We start from the raw sequence: 11,985 nt of genomic DNA, 5'->3' as shown, positions 1-11,985 counted from the left end.
GACATCAGCCCAATCAGAGACTTCACCGTCAACCACAACACGCTGTTTACGAGAAGAAAGGTAATCCGCAAGCCAAGCAAGCACATCACCCCTAACACCGGCATCTTGAAGGGCGGAAAGAATAGCGGCCTGGGGGAGGGAGTCGAACGACTTTCTAAAATCCAGAAGAATTACGTCGACGGCGAAGCCCTGATCAAGCCTACTTGACCAACGCAACGGTTAGAATCAGACAGGAGGTTAGAGAGACAGGATCGTTTAGGTAGAAAGCTATGTTGGGCATTACTGAAAAACATTGAGGAAGAGAGGAAGCTAAGCAGCTGTTCAAAAGCCAAGGTTTCAGACAATTTCGGAACCTGGTTTAAAACGCAAAGTTAGGTGGAAGAACGCGGGGACCCCTTTTGTGAAATGGTGTGACATTTGCCTCCTTCCAAGAAGGAGGCAACGAACAATTCGAGAAAGAGAACGAAATAAGAAGGTGAAGGGGGAAAACAAGGGAAGGGGCACAATTGCGTAATAAGAGTGCATGAATATCGTCGGAGCCCGGAGACTTGTCAATATTTAGTTTCCCAAGTAGACGACTAATATCAGCTGGCGTACAAGTACATTTTTCAAAAGTAGAGAGAGAGGCAGCGCAAGGAGGAGACGGGACAAAGGGCAGAGGTTGAATAGCAGAGGCAAAATACTGATTAAAAACATTGGCGGCCTCCAAGGAAGAAGTCGTACAGGAGCCATCAGATTTTTTAATTTCAATTATTTTATGGCGAGAAACGCGAAATCGATTGACGTAAGAATAAAAAGCTTTAAGGTTGACCTTTACAAGACTGGAAAGAGCTGCCTCAGATTTTCTCCTCAAATTACGCGAGTGATTAGTGTGGCCGTTGCGAGCCTTACGATAAGAGGCAACATGTCCAGAGATAACTGACTGGGAAGCGTGTCGTTTATTAGATTGATTTAGGCGACACCAGGCCATAGATTTAGCTTTTCTCCTTAAGGCAGAGCGGCGGTTAGGGTTACTAAAAGGACAAAATCCCGGCAGTTAACAGGGTATGATAGGCAACCCAAGAATCAGCGAGGGAATCACGGGAAAGCGTCAGAGACGAATCAATACGCGAAAGAAAGTCATTAAAAGCGTCATATAGTTCCCTTTGTAGAAATTAGGTTTAGGTCTTAAAATGGGAGCCATACAAAGCAAAGCGAAATTGAAGAAAATAATACCGTGGAGAAATGTTCGAAACCAGACCGGGGTCAGAGGAAAAAATTAAATCAAGAATATTGTCGCGTTACAGTGCACCGCCAGATCTAGTTGGGAAATTACTAGGCATGTGCGAGCCTTGATTTTTGGGTTTCGAGTCGAGCTTCGAGTATTAAAAATTTCACTTTTCGAGCTTTAAAATCTTACCGAGCTTTCGAGCTTTTAGGCATAGCTTGAAATGTGGTTTCGAGTACTCGAAGAATTAGGATTAGCTTAAAAAGAGGTTTTCGAGTACTTGAATAATTACTAAGACCTAGCTTTATAAAGGGGGTTTCCGAGTACCCCGTGATAGATTTAGCTTAAAAAGGCTCTGAATAATATTGGGTTTATTTAAGTAAAACATTTTTCAAAAATCAACTTTATTTATTAATTACTGCCAGAGCTTTTACGTTTATTTGAAGCCATATTTGAGAAGTCTAAATTAATAAATGGCCATACAACTGATGAACCGCCAAAAAACTAACAATAAACAGCTAGAGCACTATACGTAATGTAACTTACGGTTTTAGTTTCGTTTTCTACATTTAAAATTGGTGACCAATCAGAAACAACTAGGACTTGTACCTCACCCAATAAGATATCTTAAGGCGGGACTATAGAATTTTTTTTTGTAGCTTTTCCCGCCATTTTTACAAGCTCGCGAGTAGTGCCTTGGTAAGAATAATAGTTTCGAGTACTCAATTTGAGGCTCGAACCGTTTTCGAGCTTTTCAAAAAATGATTTTCGAGTTTCGAGCCGAGTACTCGGCTCGAAGCTCGATCGAGTACTCGAACAAAATCGAGTAATCGCACATGCCTAGAAATTACCAAACTGGGAGAGGGAGGAATCAGTTATACAATCAAGAAAGAGTTTCGTTTGGGCACAGGCACCTACACGCGGAATATTATGAAGCCAGTCTATAGAGGGATAATTAAAGTCTCCTAAGAGCAAGAAACTATAACGCTTCGCGTCACAACGAGAACAAAGAGCAGATATTAAAGAAATAACATACGCGTGGTTGTGATAATGAGCATTATTTGGCCTACGATATCTTTAAAATTTAAAACACTAGCCTGATAAATCAAGTATGAAGTCAGAATTTCTAATTAATTAACGTGTCTGCCATACGTTTTCAATACGTTTCAACTTCTACCAAAGGTTTTTGAGGAAGGTCAGCCGTTTAGTTATACGGAATCGACGCCAAAAAGACAATCAATTTCTTCCTGGGGTACTACGTTTAAGCGACGGCTGTCGAGTAGGTGAGATTATAAAAAATCATCGCGTGATTTTAAACTCGATAAATATTGTTAAGCGTTAGGTGGCGCTTTACACGTAGTACACCAGTAATACGGGCAAGGTTTATAGAACTTGATACGGGGTTGTCTGGTAGTTATCGCTCCCGTATATTTTAGGTGAATACTGAATAAGGTATCTATATCTTTAAAATATCGATGGTAGCGCCATCCGTAGCAAGAAAGTGTTGCCGGCAGCCTCATTCCAAGTTTATTAGTGAGCTTCGGCCCCCATTGGGAAAAAAAGCGATCGGCGCCACTGGGACACAAAGGTATCGGTTGTCCTACGCCACGATTAAAAATAGTTCTGTATAAAATACGTGAATATTAAACTTTTGCTTTGGATAATTTGGTTAATTTAGTTCCTAAATAAAGTAGATATATGATAGAAACTAAAATGCGACATTTTAAAAATAATAACACGACTTTTGAAAAGATATAAACCGTAACTAGAAAAACGCTCACTTAAATCGTGGAGAGCGTGGCGCCATCTAAGAGCGGAGATTGGGACTAATTGGTATATCTACGATGTTAAGGCCTAACAATTTGCAAGTTTAACTGAAATAATAGATATAGCTACGAGCTTTTTTTTTTGTTTATTTTACAATTGATATAGTAATTATTAATTAAAATCAACCGTTATCGAAGGAAATAATGGTCAGCATTTGACAGAGAGACAATTTGAAATCGCGAGGCGGTGACATGGTTGCCAGGGAATAAAATTCAAAATTTTCATCTTGAGCGCGGACCGGAATACCACAAATGCACTACTTCGCGCGTAATGTGCTATCCTTATTGGTTAGAAATATCACGTGATCACTAGCTCTTTAAAAAGGGTGTCAAGCATGGTAGAAGGTAAAATCTGAAGGCAGTGATAGACTTTCTCCCCCTATTTACTTTTGGTATTATATTCCTAGCCCACACAAGGAGAACGCAACCCGACCAAAGTCGTGCATTTTCTTGTGTACATTTTGATTGGCTAGACGCTTTAGAGCATGCTGCCGTTGGAAAAGGAAAATTCGGAATTATTGTCTTCCCCCTTTCCGTAAAACCAAAGATAATTTAAACTCGTACCCTAGATTCGAAATCACTCTCTCGCGCGTTGCCGATAGCGTTTACCCACTTCCCGGGCCGCTGGAACTCAGAAAAAAATTCGCTCCATGGTTTGCTCCTTACTGCAACCGATGGAGCATGATTTTTCTGAGGTCACGTGCCGGAAAAGGATAAACGCTTCGTAACAAAACCGTCAATGGGAAAGCTCTCAGTATTCGAATCTAGGGTACGAGTTTAAATTATCTTTGGTAAAACGTTCAGTGTAAAGGTTGGTCCAAATTCCAATGAAATTTGTACACAACACTTTGCGTGTTTAAAGGCTATAGCTGCGTTCTCCTTGTGTTTGTTGCTACTAAATGCCACGAACGCTGTAAACTAATCAATTTGGGGAATAATGTAATATTTGTATCAGCAGGATTACTCGTTATTAGCAATCCACCGAAGTTTTATTAAGAATAGACGCTTCAATAAATCATCCTCCCAGGAAATCACCAAGAAGTAATATTTCCGAGAGTCAGGAGCTGCAAGTCACTGTTTATATAATGCTTGTTAAAATAATGGAAATTTCTCACCTTTATAGCAGCAACAAGCGTTCCCAATGGTAAATTTTTTGACATATTAAGGTATTGCAAAAACACGACGTTCTGTTAACAGGTGAAAAGTTTCCATTATTTCCAGAAGCACTATATAAACAATAACTTGCGGGTCCTGGCTCTTGGAAATATTACTTCTTGGCGATTTCCTGGGTGGATGATTTATTTAAGCGCCTAATGTAGCCGTAATTTAGGATCCTTGGTACAAATTTTTTATTTAAAACTTGGCAATAGAAATTCGAAATTCTCGCGTTTGTTTGCCGCAGGAGAGTGACATCTAGGGAATTTTTGGAAATCTACGTTCCCCCCCCCCCATCCCTTTTTGTACGCCCAGGCTGAATATTGCCAAAGATAATATAACCAAGGACAGTAGATACAGGGACGAGAAAGTGTATTGGCGGCCTCTGTTGGAATATATCATCTAAAACGACCTAAACGCAAGGAGAGTTAGTTGTAAACAAAAAAAATGGCGGTCACCTAATTTTAGCGGTTCTTGACGAGGCTTAAGTGTTCAAAACAAATGGGCATTTTTTTAATTACGCTCGTAGTTTTTTTTTAATTTAACATCAAAATGGCAAAAACTAACTACAATAATACTGTCCATGGTGAACCACGTCTTAACAATGGCCGCGGTTTGTTTACATCTAACTCCCCGTGAATATGAAGACGTTTAAAATCGATTTTATTTTCCTGCTTTCTCGTCCCTGTATCTACTGTCCTTGATATAACCATAGAAATCTTATAACATAGACTGATTCCGTATAAATACAAAATGGGCCAATTACATTTTCGGAGGTTTCGTCACTATCAGCCAATCACGATTCAAAGAGTGACTACGGCAACGACTCGTTGCCATCTAGTTTGAGTTACTGAAAACAATAATTCGATTATGGATTACGTCACATTAAGAACCCGCATTTGATTGGCCCACGTCAATCGAGTCACGTCCCCCTGCACGCGCGAACATGAGCGCGTGCAGGGGGCCGTGATCGAGTTTAATGTTAAAGGTTTAAAGGTTTAAAGGTTTTTATTGCCGTAGTTGAACTACACTCTTTTTGAACAGAGCGGCTCCTTGCGGAGCTCAGCGATAATTAAAACAACAAAATAAAAAACACATGTAAATAAACTTTGAAAAAATCACAAATATGGCACTGTACTGGAGCAGGGGGGTTACTGACTAGCATTAAGCTAGTTTTAGTCTGTTCCAGGAGCACAGTATATGGGAGACTACACCATGGTCCCAAGGGTCCTCCTTTAAACCGAGTAGAGATTCCAGGGGTTTTCCTTTATTTGCGACCCTACAGATGCGAATATCCTCATCTACCTCTGTCTGGGGACATTCTATCAACACATGCCATATATTTTCCTTGTCTGCCCCACACAGTTTGCATACCGGACTATATGGGCTGAGTTCGGCCTGCCTTTCTCCAGTCAGCAGCGACCCTGTCCTAGCTTGGAAAAGGAGCCCACTACTATAGCTGTTGTTATAGCAGTTCTCTACACGGGGTTTGCTTTTAGACATATACGTTTTTAGACTGGATTTGGCTTTGACCTGGCCCCTCCAAAATATCTCCGCTGCATCTTTCATTTCAGTCTCAGTACACCTTAACCACTCCCTGTAGTTTGAGCATGTGCCCATACTAGTTCCAACACTATACTTGTATATCCTATCTAACTAAGCCACCCTTTTAGTCCAATCGGTGTCGTGACCATTATTTCTGATAAAGTCATATACCTGTTTGACTAGACGGTTTCGGTCCAAGAACTTTAGACGTCCCAGGTATTTGACTTTACTTCTACACTCCCGGAAGGCCATGGAAGACCAGCCCATTTCCCCTTGTATAGCCGCATTGGCGGCGAAAGGGCCACCATTTAACAGCATTTTACCCACATCTTTCTGAGCCCTCTCTAGACACGCATTCGTATCCCCTGCAAGGTAAAGTACCTCATTAGCATACGTGAGGGCTGGTACAGCTACAGTCTTCCACAGCGTCCGACCCACTGAGTATCTATTGTAGGAAAACGAGGCCATATTGCTGATTGCCCAACGTAGCCTACTACTCTTGCCCTTAACTATTCTCCACATTTCACTGAGAAAGTGCTCCCCTTTAGATGTTATTACAATACCCAAATAAGTGTACTTATCAACAACAGACACCGCTTCCCCGCAAAGTTTAAAATCATACTCCTCATTAGGTGGGAAAGAGCCATTGAGAACTGTCTAGGAAATAAGGAACTTTTTAAAACTAGTCCTTAGGATTCATAGAAATCTCATAGGTAACTAGAATGCTGCCGTGTAACTGGCAAATGGGCCAAACGCCGTGGCAGACGATAGCCAGATCTCAGCCAATCAGAGCTCAAAGAGTGGTTCTGCCAAGAATTTAATGTCACCAGAGAGAATGACGTCACCTATCTCCCGCTATAGCGGATCCAAGGAGGATTATTATCCTCCTTGGCGGAACCACTCTACGGCCTCTCATTGGCTGAAGGTTCAAGGCGAACTGGCGTCAAGCTCGGCCGTAGGCGGCAGCATTCTAGTTACCTACAGATTTCTATGTTAGGATTAGTCTGCCGTGCAAAGCACAAAAGCATTAACGACAAAAACCAAAATATGGAGAAATCCCGCGAAATTCAAACTTTCTTTGCCTTAAGATACCCCAACTTACTTCTTTCAAGTTTATATAGTAGACTTGGATTTTTCATCTCAAATTATATTCTGGTACTAAACAATTTACGGGCCAAACGATATTTCAGAAATATCATTAAAACCATGTCTTAAAACGCGAAAAAAAGGCGTTTTGATTTGACTTTTAAAGAAAATAAACACATTAATGCGTTTTTGATTTGAAAATAATGCAAAAACCTAAAATAATGCGTTTTGCAACAAGTCATTTCTCTAAGAACAAAAATTTTAAATTCGAAAATTAGTTCAAAATTGAATTTAACGTATAAAATAAGGAGAAATAAAACCAAAATCTGTAAATCGAAAATTTGGTCGTTAATGCTTTTGCGCTTAGCCATACATCGGCGGCTCCGACCTCCAGTCTCCAGTCCTCCGACCTCTGAGGCCAGAGACTCAATATCCCTATGGAGGCCGGAGGCCAGGAGACCGGAGACCCCTTAGTCGTTTCGGAGGCCAGGAGACCCCTTAGTCGCTTCGGAGGCCGGAGGCCGGGAGACCGGATACCCCTTAGTCGCTTCGGAGGCCAGGAGACCGGAGACCCCTTAGTCGCTTCGGAGGCCGGAGGCCAGGAGACCGGAGACCGGAGACCCTTTAGTCGCTTCGGAGATTTTAGAACGGTGACCCTTAGCCGCGGCGTCGTCTGGCGCCTTATTCCTGAAACTACTGGAGTCGCTGCACCTAACTCAACTTCAACATACTTCGATGTAAATAATTTCAGAAATTTTTAAGATACGTCTACGAGAAAAATCACAAGTGTCCAACTCTATTAGCTTAACATATATATACCTGCGCAGGCTCCCGCTATTTTTCTAAGTCACGTTTGGACTGGACTCACTGGAGCGGAACAATAATACGGGGTTCAATAAGTCGTCATATAGTTACTTTTTAAATAAATAGATAGGGACCCTTAGTGATTAGAAACCAGATTTGGCCGTTAGGAATGGAGGACTGGAGACCGGAGACCAAACTTTCTAGTGGAGGACCAGAGACCGGAGACCAAATTTTCCAGGGGAGGCTGGAGGACCGGAGACCGGAGACCAAATCTTCCAGTGGAGGCTGGAGGACCGGAGACCGGAGACCAAATTTTCCAGTGGAGGCTGGAGGTCTGGAGACCGGAGACCCAAAGTCTTGCCGACCTATGCGCTTAGCACGGCAGAAGTGACCCCTATTGTCTACAAAAATAAACTGGTCCTTAGGACCAGTGACCCTTACCATGATTTTTTTTCTATTGGTCCCATTGTAAATTATTTTTTATGGAATGTGAAATGTGGATAGGTCTAGACTCTAGAAACCATATAAATGTTTATAATTCAAGAAGGCGTGAATCGTGAATCGCGCCGCGTGGTGTTTTACTTCATTATTCATTGTAACTTAATACCACTACTAAAGGTTGTTGGTAACTTCGTAAGCCCTTCATCTCTAGTGTGACGTTTATTGTGTTAGAAAGAAAAAAGTCGGAGTAGAAATTGGAAGAAAGCTTGAATTTTTAAACTGGTCCCGCCTCAATGCCCATAAAAAAGTGTATTATTAAACTGGTCCTACGGACCAGTGACCCCCAGTATTTTAATTAAAAAACTAGTCCAAGCAAATTAATAAACTGGTTTTGGACCAGTGGACGTGTGTTATTTCCAAGACTGATTGAGAACATAGAAATCTCATAGGTAACTAGAATGCTGCCGTGTAACTGGCAAATGGGCCAAACGCCGTGGCAGACGATAGCCAGATCTCAGCCAATCAGAGCTCAAAGAGTGGTTCTGCCAAGAATTTAATGTCACCAGAGAGAATGACGTCACCTATCTCCCGCTATAGTAGCGGATCCAAGGAGGATTATTATCCGCCTTGGCGGAACCACTCTACGGCCTCTCATTGGCTGAAGGTTCAAGGCGAACTGGCGTCAAGCTCAGCCGTAGGCGGCAGAATTCTATTTACCTATGAGATTTCTATGATTGAGAATCATCGCGTTGGATTTTTCCATACTAAAACTCATACCTTTGGAAATTGCAAACTGCGAGCATGCATCTAATATGCTTTGTAGATCTTTGGAAGAATTTGCTAAGAGGATAATGTTATCTGCGTACAGCAGACACGAGAGATTTAGGTTAGACATTGGTAGTTGGGTTCCTGGTAAACTGGCACCTAGGTGAAGCTTTTCAATATTACGTGGTAGGTCATCAATAAATATCACAAAAAGTATAGGGGACAGAGGGCAGCCTTGGCGAAGGCCAATTCTACTGGGAACGGAGTCAAAATAAAAATCTCTTAAACTATATACATAATTACAAGAAGAGTATAGATTTGAGATCAGAAGAATAAATTCTTTTGGAAGGCCCTTATTTAATAGCGATTGTCACAACAGTTCTCGGTTAACGCTATCATATGCCTTTTTCAAATCTAGAAACGCTAGGAATAGTGGTTTGTTATAATTTCGTGATAGTTCAATCCAAATAGTTAAAATAAACAAATTGTCCGCGATGCGCCGATCATTCCTAAAACCCGCTTGTGCTTCACTTAATGCGCCATTAGTTTCAAGATAGCTTGTCATACGATTCTTCAATAGAATTGCATAAACCTTATAAAGAACTGATGATATAGCGATTGGTCTATAGGCACTTAGCTCAGTTTCATCTTTACCCTTGCCCTTGAAAATTAAGGTAACTCGGGTTTCATACCAGTCGTTCGGAATACATTTACCCCTACGGATATCGTTGAATAGTGAACACAGGTTTGCCCTTGCAAGAGGGCCTAGAGCTAGTAGACATTCGCCATATGCACCATCCAGGCCAGCAGCTTTTCCATTATGTATTCTCTTAAGTGCAATCTCCAGCTCTATAACAGTAAAGTCTGCTAAGAGCGAATCCTTGTCAACTAAATTTTGGTATTCAGCAGTCGTATTGCCGGGGGTCGGAACTTCTTTGGGAGGCACCGATGTGACGGATGTGAGAAGATCCTCTTCCAAGTCTTCTATAAATTATCCGATCCATTGAGCTATCTGCTTTTGCGTGAACAGAAGAGATCCATCCCTAGATTTAACGCCTTTGAATTTGGTGGTAATAGCTTTCCCTTCTTGTCGTAATCTTTTGACATATCTCCAAAACTTTTTCCCTTTTTCTTTACCAGCTGATTGTATGTCTAGTTCTATTTTTTTATTTACAACTTTTATCTTTTTGTCTATAATGGCCTTAGCTGTAGGTAATACATTTTTCTTTTATTACTTCAGGTTTTTGTTTAGAGTGCAACGCCTCTCGGTGTGCTTTGTTTGCTATCTTACGTTGGGTTACCTCCTTGTCCCACCACCTCTTTGGGCTATAACCATTTATTTTGGTTTTGGACGCTTTCTTTTTGGTTAGTGTTTTGGTCATTGTCTCTCGCAAGGCATTGGTAAAATCCTCGTAGGAACTTAGACCAGAGCTAGCCTTGTTTTCCATAATATCCCTCAATAATTTTAATCCATCAGGATCGTCAAAATTCCAGAAGACCTTAGGCTGTGTCATTGAGTCAGATGTTGATTGTACCGCATTTAGTGGCTGTTGGGCCGTAGTTGGAGATGAGAGCTCAAGAAATATAAATATAAATGTAGTTTTTAAAAATGGTAGACTGTTTCTTTACTCGTAAAGATTTTTCTCTTTTATGCAAACGTTTTGGATAACTATTGCGTTGTTTGTTGTTATGGCTCCTCGATGTTTCATTTCCACATGTAGAAAACGATTTGTGGTGGACGGTAATGTGTCGTTGTACAGGTAAACGTTTGGGTTTCCTTAAGCCTCGGGGCAATTTGAAATGTTAACAAACGGCAGGCTTTCAAATTGATGATTTGGTAAAAATTACTTCAGGAAGTTCAGTGAGCCTAGTGGAACAACAACTCAGGACTATAATTACTGCAATATCCGCTTTTTTTTAAACACTTTATTTAACATTGTAAATATCGGTCTTCGTTGAGTACTATCTCTTATGTTGTTTAACAGTGGAATGTTGAATTTAAGCAGAGTGCGATATATTTATATTGGCTAAGCTTCTAAGAGAGAAAGCATATTATTAAATAGAAGGTAAAGTTATGAAAAATAAGACAATTATCAGTATGATGGTTGCTGTTTAATTCAATGACTGTCATCAATTCGTCATAAGTGTCATTCTTTAGTGTAATGTATTTTTTCTGGGCTATAATTACTCTTTCATAAGGTTTTTGTTTATCTAAGTTTCTACAAACATAATATTAAATATAATATTACCAGAAGAAAATAGGGGAAGTACGTATCTGTAGCTTTGAGCCGTAGAAGTCGTCGTGTGACCCACGAAAACGCCTTTTTACGCATAATAAACCAAACTGAAAAAGTAGTCCTACTTTTGTTTTGATTCAACACGGCTATAATCGACGAAAGCAAATACGCCTTAGCTCAAATAGCAGAGAATGAGAAGGGCAATATGTTACAATTGTTCAATTTAAGAAAAATGACTTTTTAAACGATGTATTCATCCGCGATTTCCCGCCAAACCGTTTTGGCGCGAAAATTCGTGAAAAGTGACGCCTTTCCAAAGCTGACTAGAAGCGTACTTCCCTCTATTTTCTTCTGATATTACTTACTTTGAATGTGAAATAACCTTTAAATACAAAGGTTAATACTAAGGAGCTTCAGTCACTGGTTCTCCCAAAACTGCCATTGACATTGCCTGCTATTTTAAAAGTTGCCGTAGTCAATGAATGGCCGCTGATTGGCTGAAGCTTAAGCAAAGACTATATAATCATTAGTCGTTGCTACAAAATGTCTTGGCGTCAGGTTCTCCCGTAGACGGGAGCATTCTAGGTAGGAGTATAAGATTTCTATGGATATAACTACGTACCCTAGATTCGAAATCAAGCTCCTTGAACGTAGACGCAGGCTCTAACTGAGTTCCCGGTGGAAGTCGGAAAAAACTACCTCCACGGAGCTGGCAGGCTACCGACATCTAGTTAAAACCAGGGCTACTCCCTGTTAAAACGTAAAGTTTTAGTGAAAATTGCGCCGTGGATTTTGACTTTCGGTTTTCAAGATACCAGATATTTTTGCATTATATTGTTTTAAAACAATAATGGATCACGCCTGTAGCTCTAAAAATATTTCTAAATGCAAGAAAACTAAAGGTGAGTAATATAATCTT

This window comes from Leiobunum rupestre, chromosome 5 (assembly GCF_980474605.1).
Source record: "Leiobunum rupestre chromosome 5, qqLeiRupe1.1.hap1, whole genome shotgun sequence".
In the NCBI taxonomy this organism is placed as follows: domain Eukaryota; kingdom Metazoa; phylum Arthropoda; class Arachnida; order Opiliones; family Sclerosomatidae; genus Leiobunum; species Leiobunum rupestre.
Note: the sequence above shows the minus strand (reverse complement) of the source record.